This window comes from Ranitomeya imitator, chromosome 5, assembly GCF_032444005.1.
Source record: "Ranitomeya imitator isolate aRanImi1 chromosome 5, aRanImi1.pri, whole genome shotgun sequence".
Lineage (NCBI taxonomy): Eukaryota > Metazoa > Chordata > Amphibia > Anura > Dendrobatidae > Ranitomeya > Ranitomeya imitator.
In genome coordinates this window covers 24300051-24314313 of record NC_091286.1, presented here as the reverse complement: position 1 = coordinate 24314313, position 14263 = coordinate 24300051, and the positions used below count along the sequence as shown (strand labels likewise).

The 14263-nt window shown below is 46.1% G+C and overlaps 1 protein-coding gene across 1 annotated transcript in view; it reads right to left on the bottom strand.

Annotated features, from left to right (window-relative positions):
- The window catches only part of EPHX1 (epoxide hydrolase 1), a 31651-nt gene extending 18675 nt beyond the window's left edge, over nucleotides 1-12976 (bottom strand). The window contains exon 1 of the mRNA XM_069768432.1: nucleotides 12780-12976. The gene's annotated coding sequence lies outside the window, so the exon portion shown is untranslated. The remainder of the gene's footprint in view (nucleotides 1-12779) is intronic.
- Between the last annotated feature and the right edge of the window lie 1287 nt (nucleotides 12977-14263).

Here is a 14263-nt window from a genome sequence, read left to right as displayed (position 1 = left end):
CCTCGTTCTGAAAGAATCTTCACGCAAGCAACCACGTTTCTCTGTCATACCCTTTGAAACGAATTTAAAAAGGCTCCTCACCAATGTGGCGAGTGATGAAACCGGACGCTCACTTCCCCCACATTCATTCGCCTTCGGCCTTGGAGTGACTTGGACTTCGTTCAATAACCCAAGTAGATAACGCTCTAGACATGTGGGAAGAGAGGGATCCTTGTATTGTGAGCAGATATCTGCGAGGCCATTACTTTCTACCACACTTCATGTTACATAAGGTACAATGTGCTATTGAGACCGACTAAGGGGAGAAGACCGGTCTTTTATATTAATGTCCTAAACTCAAGAGCGCTGGAGTACAAAATTAGGATCAGATTTTAGGGCGTCTGGGGTAGCGGTGTGCTAGAATTTAGGCTTAGTAAATCTGCCAGGTCAGCCCTTCCAGCTAAGCCCTACTTATGAACCAAATAGCAGCAAATTTTTGTCTTAAGGCTGTGCACACGTTGCGGATTTTTCGCTATAAAAACGCATAAAAAACGCATACAATATGCATCCCATCATTTAGAATGCATTCCGCAATTTTTGTGCACATGATGCGTTTCCGTGAAAAAAAACGCATCGCGGTAAAAAACGGAGCATGTTCATTAATTTTTAAGATTTTTCGCGTTTTTCCCGCTATTTAATGCACTGGGAAGCTCTGGAAAAAAACGCGTCAAAAACGCACAAAAAATGAATTAAAAACGCGGGAAAAAAAAGCATGCGGATTTCTTGCAGAAAATGTCCGGTTTTGCTCAGGAAATTTCTGCAAGAAATCCTGAAAGTGTGCACATAGCCTTAATCGATAAGCCAAACCTCCGACTCTGACTCTTCAGTTTCCATGACACCGACTCCATCAAAATGGGCTCCGACTGACTCCACGACTCTGACTCCACAGCCCTGCCATTCTAAATGAGACCACTCAGCTTTCTCCAGCAGTCACATAGAGAACAATTGGAGCGGAGGTCTTCGTACTGCCCCTCCGCTGCTTTCAGACGGGGATTTTCATAGTGCTTTTCTTGGATTGTGATAATAACGGAAGTGACCCTTAGACAATTATATATATATATATATATATATATATATATATATATATATATATATATATATATATATTCTTCCATCAACATTAATGTATGAAGGCGTGGAAAAAAAATCCAAATTGGGTGAAATGATTATATAAAGTGCATTTCCAATATTGGCAACGTGATTCTTGAGGTCAGAATGAGTACAGCGATACCAAACTTGTATAAATTTTGTATTATTATTACTTTTGTGACTAGTAGGAAGAAAAAAAAAAATCTAAATTTTGGAAAGGTAAAATAAATATAAATATATATACGGTATATATCTCTGCTGATGCACCTGTGTGAAGGCTTATTTTTGTGTGGCGAACTTTGTCTTTTTTTTTTTTTGGTACCATTTTGGAGTATATGCTCCTCTTTTGTTTCTGCATAGTATTAATGACATACAGTGATAGCACCCCCTCTGAGCCACCACACAGTGATAGCGCCCCCTCTGAGCCGCCACACAGTGATAACGTCCCCCTCCGAGCCGCCACACAGTGATCGCGTCCCCCTCCGAGCCGCCACACAGTGATAACGTCCCCCTCCGAGCCGCCACACAGTGATCGCGTCCCCCTCCGAGCCGCCACACAGTGATCGCGCCCCCTCCGAGCCGCCACACAGTGATCGCGCCCCCTCCGAGCCGCCACACAGTGATCGCGCCCCCTCCGAGCCGCCACACAGTGATCGCGCCCCCTCCGAGCCGCCACACAGTGATCGCGCCCCCTCCGAGCCGCCACACAGTGATCGCGCCCCCTCCGAGCCGCCACACAGTGATCGCGCCCCCTCCGAGCCGCCACACAGTGATCGCGCCCCCTCCGAGCCGCCACACAGTGATCGCGCCCCCTCCGAGCCGCCACACAGTGATCGCGCCCCCTCCGAGCCGCCACACAGTGATCGCGCCCCCTCCGAGCCGCCACACAGTGATCGCGCCCCCTCCGAGCCGCCACACAGTGATCGCGCCCCCTCCGAGCCGCCACACAGTGATCGCGCCCCCTCCGAGCCGCCACACAGTGATCGCGCCCCCTCCGAGCCGCCACACAGTGATCGCGCCCCCTCCGAGCCGCCACACAGTGATCGCGCCCCCTCCGAGCCGCCACACAGTGATCGCGCCCCCTCCGAGCCGCCACACAGTGATCGCGCCCCCTCCGAGCCGCCACACAGTGATCGCGCCCCCTCCGAGCCGCCACAGTGATCGCGCCCCCTCCGAGCCGCCACACAGTGATCGCGCCCCCTCCGAGCCGCCACACAGTGATCGCGCCCCCTCCGAGCCGCCACACAGTGATCGCGCCCCCTCCGAGCCGCCACACAGTGATCGCGCCCCCTCCGAGCCGCCACACAGTGATCGCGCCCCCTCTGAGCCACCACAGTGATGGCGCCCCCCCTCTGAGCCACCACACAGTGATGGCGCCCCCCTCTGAGCCACCACACAGTGATCGCGCCCCCTCTGAGCCACCACACAGTGATCGCGCCCCCTCTGAGCCACCACACAGTGATCGCGCCCCCTCTGAGCCACCACACAGTGATCGCGCCCCCCAAGAGCCAATTTCAACTCAGAGATGGTCCAAGTGCTCCCTTATAAAGTAACAATGCCATGAGTGCCACCTCATAAAGTAGTATTGCCCTGAGTGCCCTTACAAAGTAATAATGATTCTTCCGGGACCCGTAAGTAATAATACTTATTAAGTTCTCCCTTGACAACTTCCCAGGTCTCTCCCTCAATTAATGTCCCGTTTGCCCCTCAAAAAGCAATAATGTCCCCAGAGTTCTTTGGCGCAGGTACGCTGATGTCCCATTTGTGTCTCCTCCCATTAAGTGATCAGTCATGCGCAGACCATACACACGTACATGACAGAAATCAGACTGATCATGTGCATCTCTCAGTGGTGCAGCCTCAGGCTTTGGGCCTGTAACTTCCAGCATGATATTTATGCTGCTAGAGTTCCTACACAAAATGCCCAGGAAATATCACACATCACTCACAACACTAAGCAAGGAAATCAGATGAAATGTTAACTGATGAAACAAGGTTCAGACAACGGTGGGGAAACCGAAAAACTAGCGCTAAGGAAAAGGGCAGCCATTGCCCATAGCAACCAATCAAATTTCAGCTCTCATTTCTCAGATGGCCTTTTGTAGATTAAAGCATCAATCTGATTGGTTGTTAGGGGCAACTACTCCATTTTACCCTTATACCAGTTTAACGAAACCTGCCATTATAATTAGTAGAAGCTATAAAATATAATCCAGGCAAAACGGTGACAAGTTTGGGCCTGATGGGTCGCTGCATGACTGGCATTTTCTCTCTGGCTCCATTCCGACAAACTAGGGCACAGTTTATCAGCATGCGGCTTATCTGCTACCTGGACGTGAGCCCGGACATTGTCCCCAGTGCGGGGGAATTATATACAAAGTGGACAATGATCGCTGCTGAGGAGGAAAGCAAATAACAGACGTCTAAAAAAAAAGCCGCCATATTTCACTGCTACAAATAATCCACTGTACACCATTTAGTTTATTAGGCTATGTTCACACGCAGAGTTTTTGGGGGGGTTTTTTTGCAGCCAACACCTGCTCTTGTGGCTGCATCCAAAATGTCCATTTTATTCAACAAAAAAGCATCAAAAATGCACGATTGTGGGTTTTTTGCTACTTTTTTTTTATATTGTTTTCTATGATGAAATATTGCTGCAACAACGGTGAAAGAAGCGACATGCTGCAGTTTTCCAATTCGGGCAGGAAAAAACAAAAAAAAAACAATCGTATGAATGAGATGTCTGAAACCTCATAGCTTTTGCTGGAAATGTAAAAAACTGCTTTTATTTTGCATAAAAAAAAGAAAGAAAAGAAAAGCATTGTGTGTTATCTGTGCACGCTCGTGTCCTAATCAAGTATTTTTGGCGTGCTAGAAAAAAAAAATGCTCAAGTTGCCGTGGCGGCACATGCAGGGGTTCTGTTTGTTAGGAAATCCCTGAATGAGCTGCGGCTCGAAGAGTCATGAGACACGCAGCCGCTCAATCATTTTTTTGAAGCAGGCCGAAAATATTCGATTAGGACACGAGCATGCTGAGATCACACCTTATACGCTCGTGCATCACTAGTTACAATGCATTGTACAAGCAGGTACCAGTGCCTTTAAGGGTATGTGCACACGTTGCGGATTCTCTGCGGATCCGCAGCGTTTTTTGAGGTGCAGAAACGCTGCAGATCCGCAATTGATTTACAGTACAATGTAAATCAATGAGAAAAAAAAAATGCTGTGCACACTTTGCGGAAAATCCGCTGCGGAAACGCTGCGGTTTAAAAGAAGGAGCATGTCACTTCCTTTTTGTGAATCTGCTGCGTTTTTGTACCCATTCCACTATAGAAAACCGCAGGTGTAAAAAACGCAGCAAATCAGCAAGAAAACCGCAGCAGAAACGCACAAAAAACGCAACAAATTCGCAGGTGCGTTTTCTGCCAGGAGAGGCAGAATCCGCACCAGAAATTCCTAAGCCTAATCCGCAACGTGAGCACATAGCCTAAGAAGATAAAAATATTAAAAATAAAACAAAAATATATAAATGTCCCATTACACCCCTTTTCCCATCAAGTAAACAAAATGAAAAAAATATATATTTAAAAAAATATATTTGCTATCGTCGTGTTCACAACTGTCCGAACTAATACAATTCACGGTATTTATACCATAAGGTAAAGGCTAAAAGAAAAGAAACATCAAAATGGCAAGGAAGAAAATATATATAATAATAAAAAAAAAAAAAATATATATATATATATATATGTCTGTCTGTTTAAGGGGTACTTCCATCTGTCTGTCTGTCGGCAACTTCCGTCACGGAAATCCCGCGTCGCTGATTGGTCTCGTCAGCTGCCTATCATGGCTGCCGCAACCAATCAGCGACGGCCACAGTCCGATTAGTCCCTCCCTACTCCCCTGCAGTCAGCGCCCGGCGCCCGCATACTCCCCTCCACTCACACAGGGTTAATGCCAGCGGTAACAGGCCGCGGGTACCGCACTCCGTAACCGCTGCTATTAACCCTGTGTGACCAAGTTGTTACTATGGATGCTGCCTATACAGCATCAATAGTAAAAAGATCTAATGTTAAAAATAATAAAAAAAAACTGCTATGCTCACCTTCCGTAGTCCGACGATGCGCTCGCGGCTGCCGCCAGCTTCCGTTCCAAGAGATGCTTTGCGAAATTACCCAGAAGACTTAGCGGTCTCATGAGAACGCTAAGTCATCTGGGTAATTTTGCAATGCATCCTGGGAACGGAAGATGGCGGCAGCCACGCGCATAGGGACAGCTTCGCTGGATCCCGGCGGGTGAGTATATAACTATTTTTTATTTTAATTATCTTTTTTTAACAGGGATATATGCCTACACTGCTATATACTACATGGGCAGCGTTATATACCGCGTGGGCAGCGTTATATACCGCGTGGCTGCTATATACTACATGGCCAGTGTTAGATACTATGTGGGCTGTGTTATGTACTGCGTAGCCTGTGCTATATCAAAGACAAAGAAAAGAGACATACCACAAACTGGGGAACACCCTGAATGCATCAAATACAAATGTAGAAATAAGTTATTAAAGTCCAAACAGCACATACCACAAAAAAGAAAATTGCATAAAAACTTGAGCACTAAAAACAACAATAAAGACAACCCCACAAGAAAGGGGAAATGAGACCCCCTAGGACCCCAAAACAAGGGTCTGATATCAACAACAACGGTATTGCACCAATATACTAGATAAATACACTTCTACAAAAAGTATTATAGGACATGAAACGGTATAATAATCATAATGATGCGGACTGAAAATACACTATGCCCACCAAATAAATTATATAAGGCAACCTTACTGACCAATTGCTATATGAAAGAACTTAATGAACTCTATAGAGTTGATGAAAAACCCTACATAACCAGCCAAACTGCATAATAACAATCTGTCAACTAAGGGTCAGTGGGTGATGGGCTAAACCTGTCCAGCAACCAACAAAGAATGGTGCGTGTATGAAAAACAGACATGCGTATGGTGTGTGAAACACGGCCCCGCTGCCTAAAGAGATGAAAATACCTGACACACTGAAGTATGTTGTGTCATATTACATGGACAGAAAAAATAGGTACATGTAACCACCCATGCCATCCATGAAAGAGACATGTATTCCTGCTGCATAGATAAATGTCCAACAATACGACTAAGGCTACTTTCACACTGGCGTTTTTTTTAATACATTGCAATGCGTCGTTTAGGGGAAAAATTTTGCAGGATGCGTTTTTGCCCCATAGAGTAACATTACCGACGCATTGCGACGTATTGTCACACGTCGCAACAGTCGTGCGACGGTTGCGCCGTGTTGTGGAGGACCACCGGGAGCAAAAAAAAACGTTAAATGTAATGCTTTTTGCTGTCGACGGACCGCTTTTTCCGACCGCGCATGCGCGGCCGGAACTCCGCCCCCACCTCCCCGTACCTCACAATGGGGCAGCGGATGCGCCAGAGAAATGCATCCGCTGCACCCATTGTGCGGCGCATCAAACGCTAGCGTCGGAATCTCGGCCCGACGCAATGCGACGGCCCGAATCCGACGCTAGTGTGAAAGAAGCCTAAGGATTAAGGCAACACACACATGGAGGAGGGTGGATACATGACCTGTGAACCGTGGAGATCCAGCATGAAGTAACTAATGACGGCTGCCGGCCTGTGTAACCACAACATGTGTCTGACGAATCATGTCCCAAAAAAAGTGTGCCAAACCCAGGGAGAAGTCCAAGAGGGATCAAAAGACCCGACGCGCGTCGCCACAGCTGTGGCTTCATCAGGGGTGAAGAATGGAATGAGCATTTAGACTTACTAGCAAACTTAAATACTGTACCCGATATTATAAGATCCCGAACAGCCGAGGAGGTATGTGCAGCAAACGGCCCAGAAATGACACCCCGCCGGAAATAGGCTGGGGTGTATGAGCATGGAGCCGGGTATAGAAAGATGGTGGATTGAAAGTACCACGGCGCATGCGCAAGGTGCGCTAAGACGGAAATGCTGAGTGGATTAAAGATGATCCCGCCCACAAAAATGAAGCGAGCGGTAACAAAAGCGCCGATATCAAAACCTGGAGTCTAAGCACTAATAAGATGCCAGTTCTTGCAAACCACTCCCCAAGCTATGTTAATAATAAATTTCTCATTATAACATACACCGCGCCAGAGATAGCCAGAGGTGTATGTACATGGAGCTGGGCGTAGCAAGATGGTGGACTAAATTGGTACTGCGCATGCGCAAATGACGCCGGGCAGGAACTGCCAAGTTGTCATGAAGATATCACGCCCCTAGCGGCCAAACAAATAATAAATGCGTGAGCACTTTAATATACACACCAAAACAATCTTGATTTTAAACTAGATCACCCAGACGAAAGAATTACTATGCTTCCCATTATCGCATATATTCAACGCCGAAAATAGAGTAAGTTTATTCATGCAACCAGATATAACAAATGGTGAATTGAACCAGCACCACACATGCGCAAAAGGCGCTAAGCAAAGGCTGCTGAGTGTATAAAGAAATGCATATAATTCCATCCACAGAAAAAGAAAAAATGAACAGTAACTATGTGTAAGCGTTAGTATAAAGAGATCCTGCACACGAATGAGGACGATGGAGAAATTTACGGTAAGGCTACTTTCACACTAGCGTTAACTGCAATCCGTCACAATGCGTCGTTTTGCAGAAAAAACGCATCCTGCAAAAGTGTTTGCAGGATGCGTTTTTTCTCCATTGACTAACATTACGCGACGCATTGCGACGGATTGCCACAAGTCGCGACGGTTGCGCCGTGTTTCGGCCGACCGTCGGCCGCAAAAAACGTTCCATGTAACATTTTTTGCAGCCGACGGACCGTCTTTTCCGACCGCGCATGCGCGGCTGGAACTCCTCCCCCACCACCCCGCACCTCACAATGGGGCAGCGGATGCGCTGAAAAGCAGCATCCGCTGCACCCGTTGTGCGGCGGAGGCAACGCTAGCGTCGGTAACCTCGGCCCGACGCACTGCAACGGGCCGGGCCCGACGCTAATGTGAAAGAAGCCTAAGTAACCAAAGCAAGGTTATAATGCTAATTAACACACCTACATTGCGCAAGAGTAGTTAGAGGCGTATAGGCACAAAACAAGAAAAAAATAAATTAAAAAATATATATAAATAAATGCGCAAACAAGCCAAGACTGAGAAAAACTCAAAAAGTTGGTATACACCAGTCTCACCCGTAATATATATATACATACATACACAGTGGGGCAAAAAAGTATTTAGTCAGTCAGCAATAGTGCAAGTTCCACCACTTAAAAAGATGAGAGGAGTCTGTAATTTACATCATAGGTAGACCTCAACTATGGGAGACAAACTGAGAAAAAAAAAATCCAGAAAATCACATTGTCTGTTTTTTTAACAATTTATTTGCATATTATGGTGGAAAATAAGTATTTGGTCAGAAACAAAATTTCATCTCAATACTTTGTAATATATCCTTTGTTGGCAATGACAGAGGTCAAACGTTTTCTGTAAGTCTTCACAAAGTTGCCACACACTGTTGTTGGTATGTTGGCCCATTCCTCCATGCAGATCTCCTCTAGAGCAGTGATGTTTTTGGCTTTTCGCTTGGCAACACGGACTTTCAACTCCCTCCAAAGGTTTTCTATAGGGTTGAGATCTGGAGACTGGCTAGGCCACTCCAGGACCTTGAAATGCTTCTTACGAAGCCACTCCTTCGTTGCCCTGGCGGTGTGCTTTGGATCATTGTCATGTTGAAAGACCCAGCCACGTTTCATCTTCAATGCCCTTGCTGATGGAAGGAGGTTTGCACTCAAAATCTCACGATACATGGCCCCATTCATTCTTTCATGTACCCGGATCAGTCGTCCTGGCCCCTTTGCAGAGAAACAGCCCCAAAGCATGATGTTTCCACCACCATGCTTTACAGTAGGTATGGTGTTTGATGGATGCAACTCAGTATTCTTTTTCCTCCAAACACGACAAGTTGTGTTTCTACCAAACAGTTCCAGTTTGGTTTCATCAGACCATAGGACATTCTCCCAAAACTCCTCTGGATCATCCAAATGCTCTCTAGCAAACTTCAGACGGGCCCGGACATGTACTGGCTTAAGCAGTGGGACACGTCTGGCACTGCAGAATCTGAGTCCATGGTGGCGTAGTGTGTTACTTATGGTAGGCCTTGTTACATTGGTCCCAGCTCTCTGCAGTTCATTCACTAGGTCCCCCCGCGTGGTTCTGGGATTTTTGTGATCATTCTGACCCCACGGGGTGGGATTTTGCGTGGAGCCCCAGATCGAGGGAGATTATCAGTGGTCTTGTATGTCTTCCATTTTCTAATTATTGCTCCCACTGTTGATTTCTTCACTCCAAGCTGGTTGGCTATTGCAGATTCAGTCTTCCCAGCCTGGTGCAGGGCTACAATTTTGTTTCTGGTGTCCTTTGACAGCTCTTTGGTCTTCACCATAGTGGAGTTTGGAGTCAGACTGTTTGAGGGTGTGCACGGGTGTCTTTTTATACTGATAACAAGTTTAAACAGGTGCCATTACTACAGGTAATGAGTGGAGGAAAGAGGAGACTCTTAAAGAAGAAGTTACAGGTCTGTGAGAGCCAGAAATCTTGATTGTTTGTTTCTGACCAAATACTTATTTTCCACCATAATATGCAAATAAAATGTTAAAAAAACAGACAATGTGATTTTCTGGATTTTTTTTTCTCAGTTTGTCTCCCATAGTTGAGGTCTACCTATGATGTAAATTACAGACGCCTCTCATCTTTTTAAGTGGTGGAACTTGCACTATTGCTGACTGACTAAATACTTTTTTGCCCCACTGTATATACATCACTTCACCTTCCCAAAAAAAAAATTTCAAAAGTTGTACAGAATCCAAAAGGGTAATGATAAAAAAAAAAATTGAGTTAGTACCACATAAAAAAAAACAACAACTCTATCGACCAAAAAAACAAGGGACATAGCACAGGAAAGGTGCGGGGCAAAAATGATAAGTGAAGGGAGGCTCACTGGGGCCCGTATACAACTGGAGGCAGCACTTTAACAGTAAAAAGAAAGCATTTGCACTACTAAAGCAGGATGGCACCATTGAAGCTCTAAAAAACTATAGGGAGAAAAATACTTTATCTAAAAAACTAATTAAAGCTGCCAAAAAGGAAACAGAGAAGCACATTGCTAAGGAGAGTAAAACTAATCCCAAACTGTTCTTCAACTATATCAATAGTAAAAGAATAAAAACTGAAAATGTAGGCCCCTTAAAAAATAGTGAGGAAAGAATGGTTGTAGATGACGAGGAAAAAGCTAACATATTAAACACCTTCTTCTCCACGGTATTCACGGTGGAAAATGAAATGCTAGGTGAAATCCCAAGAAACAATGAAAACCCTATATTAAGGGTCACCAATCTAACCCAAGAAGAGGTGCGGAAACCGGCTAAATAAGATTAAAATAGATAGATCTCCGGGTCCGGATGGCATACACCCACGAGTACTAAGAGAACTAAGTAATGTTATAGATAAACCATTATTTCTTATTTTTAGTGACTCTATAGCGACGGGGTCTGTTCCGCAGGATTGGCGCATAGCAAATGTGGTGCCAATATTCAAAAAGGGCTCTAAAAGTGAACCTGGAAATTATAGGCCAGTAAGTCTAACCTCTATTGTTGGTAAAATATTTGAAGGGTTTCTGAGGGATGTTATTCTGGATTATCTCAATGAGAATAACTGTTTAACTCCATATCAGCATGGGTTTATGAGAAATCGCTCCTGTCAAACCAATCTAATCAGTTTTTATGAAGAGGTAAGCTATAGGCTGGACCACGGTGAGTCATTGGACGTGGTATATCTCGATTTTTCCAAAGCGTTTGATACCGTGCCGCACAAGAGGTTGGTACACAAAATGAGAATGCTTGGTCTGGGGGAAAATGTGTGTAAATGGGTTAGTAACTGGCTTAGTGATAGAAAGCAGAGGGTGGTTATAAATGGTATAGTCTCTAACTGGGTCGCTGTGACCAGTGGGGACCGCAGGGGTCAGTATTGGGACCTGTTCTCTTCAACATATTCATTAATGATCTGGTAGAAGGTTTACACAGTAAAATATCGATATTTGCAGATGATACAAAACTATGTAAAGCAGTTAATACAAGAGAAGATAGTATTCTGCTACAGATGGATCTGGATAAGTTGGAAACTTGGGCTGAAAGGTGGCAGATGAGGTTAAACAATGATAAATGTAAGGTTATACACATGGGAAGAAGGAATCAATGTCACCATTACACACTGAACGGGAAACCACTGGGTAAATCTGACAGGGAGAAGGACTTGGGGATCCTAGTTAATGATAAACTTACCTGGAGCAGCCAGTGCCAGGCAGCAGCTGCCAAGGCAAACAGGATCATGGGGTGCATTAAAAGAGGTCTGGATACACATAATGAGAGCATTATACTGCCTCTGTACAAATCCCTAGTTAGACCGCACATGGAGTACTGTGTCCAGTTTTGGGCACCGGTGCTCAGGAAGGATATAATGGAACTAGAGAGAGTACAAAGGAGGGCAACAAAATTAATAAAGGGGATGGGAGAACTACAATACCCAGATAGATTAGCGAAATTAGGATTATTTAGTCTAGAAAAAAGACGACTGAGGGGCGATCTAATAACCATGTATAAGTATATAAGGGGACAATACAAATATCTCGCTGAGGATCTGTTTATACCAAGGAAGGTGACGGGCACAAGGGGGCATTCTTTGCGTCTGGAGGAGAGAAGGTTTTTCCACCAACATAGAAGAGGATTCTTTACTGTTAGGGCAGTGAGAATCTGGAATTGCTTGCCTGAGGAGGTGGTGATGGCGAACTCAGTCGAGGGGTTCAAGAGAGGCCTGGATGTCTTCCTGGAGCAGAACAATATTGTATCATACAATTATTAGGTTCTGTAGAAGGACGTAGATCTGGGGATTTATTATGATGGAATATAGGCTGAACTGGATGGACAAATGTCTTTTTTCGGCCTTACTAACTATGTTACTATGTTACTGTGCACTTAGCTCCCCCTGAGCGCCCTCGCTCTGGAGGACTCAGCCCATACAGGTAGCGCACACTACTGCGCTTCACCAGCGGTGGCGCTGTGGGGGGGAGAGCACTTACTCCCAGCTTCTCATCCTGCGATCGGCCGATTATACGCCGATCTTTCTAGGGAAATTACCAATTATTGAGCAGGATTTGCTGACGGCTTCACACGTTTTGTTATAAAAAAAAAAAAAAAATTGGATAAATGCAATTTTTTTTGCAACATTTCACCCCTCCGATGGGAAAAGAGGGTGAGGTATAGACACTGAATTTACAGCAGAAATGTCTAGAGACGACAGCAGTATATAGTATATGTGTAGACGGTGCATGTGGTGACGTCTGTACTGCACAGGCCATAACTCGGCCGGCAGATATTTATCGGCCGATATCTGGAGTTTGGAGATTCCCCCTTAGACGATGCCCGGACATGTCGGCTCCTCTCCCGCACTGTTGCAGCAGCTGCGCCCGATCACGGTGCAGGCACAATGCGGTCGCTCAGACATACAGGTGCATGCCACGCGGGGGACGGGCGTATAGTCACCTGTGAGTGCAGGCTGCAGGCAGTCGGTGCGGGCTGCAGGCGGTCACTCCGGACGGATCGCTCTCCTGCAGCGTCCGCAGATCAGATCACTCCCCTGGATCTGCTGCATCCAGCAGACAGCGCGCGGGCAGCAGCAGCAGGCAGGCGCGGGGCATGCCGGGACATGTAGTCCAGGAAGGGTCGCACGCACGCGCACAGCTGTGTACAAAGGTGACACACACAGCAGAGAGCAGGAGGCGGAGACAGAGCTCCCCTACACTACAGCCACCACAAGTCCCAGCAAGACGAAGATCACATGATGGGACTATGTACACAGCTCAGAAACATGTTACATTTGCCGTGTTATTTGCAGGCCGGATCACCTTCATTTTCACGGTCTGACGCAAAAAACGGGCCTCAGAAATATCGCTGGTTTAGAATAGTAGGGGGGAAAAACCGGCGTTCCGCAAATACGGTCTTCACGGTGCACCGCAATAACAAGCTTCCGTTGTGTTTCAATGGGGGCCGTGTCCGTAAGCCGTGAGAGATATCGAGCAAGCGCCATATTCCTTCACGGCCGTAAATACGGCGTACGGAACTGCGATGAATTTTGACGGCCCGGTGGAAATCTATTGGGACCACAAAAAACGGGCAAGTGTAAAAGAAGCCTTAATAGTGATGATTATGGCTTACAGCCAATGAAAACCCAAAAAGTCATTATCTCAGTAAATTAGAATACTTTATAACACCAGCCTGAACAATGATTGTAAAATCCGGAATATTGTCCTTCTGAAATGTATGTGCAGTACATGCACTCAGTACTTGGCCGGGGCTCGTTTTGTATCAATGCTGCGTGGCATGGAGGCGATCAGCCTGTGGCGCTGCTGAGGGGTTATGGAAGCCCAGGTTGCTTTGATCGCAGCCTTCAGCTCGTCTGCATTGTGGGGTCTGGTGTCTCATCTTCCTTTTGAGAGAGGCCACAATCCAAGCTGCTGGAGGTCTGGTGTGAAGTGTCCACAATCAGTGATGGTTTGGGGGCCATGTCATCTGCTGGTGTAGGTCCACTGTGTTAACAAGACCAAAGTCAGCGCAGCCGTCTACCAGGACATTTTAGAGCACTTCATGCTTCCCTCTGCCGACAAGATTTTTGGAGATGGAAATATCATTCTCCAGCAGGACTTGGCCCCTGTCCACACTGCCAAAAGTACCAACACCTGGTGTAAAAACAACAGTATCACTGGGCTTGATTGGCAGCAAACTCGTCTGACCTTAAAGGGACACTGTCACCTGAATTTGGAGGGAACAATCTTCAGCCATGGAGGCGGGGTTTTGGGGTTTTTGATTCACCCTTTCCTTACCCGCTGGCTGCAATATAGGATTGAAGTTCATTTTCTGTCCTTCATAGTACACGCCTGGGCAAGGCAAGATTGTCTTGTGCAGGCATGTACTACGGAGGACAGAGAATTAACTTCAATCCAATATTGCAGCCAGCATGCAGCCAGAGG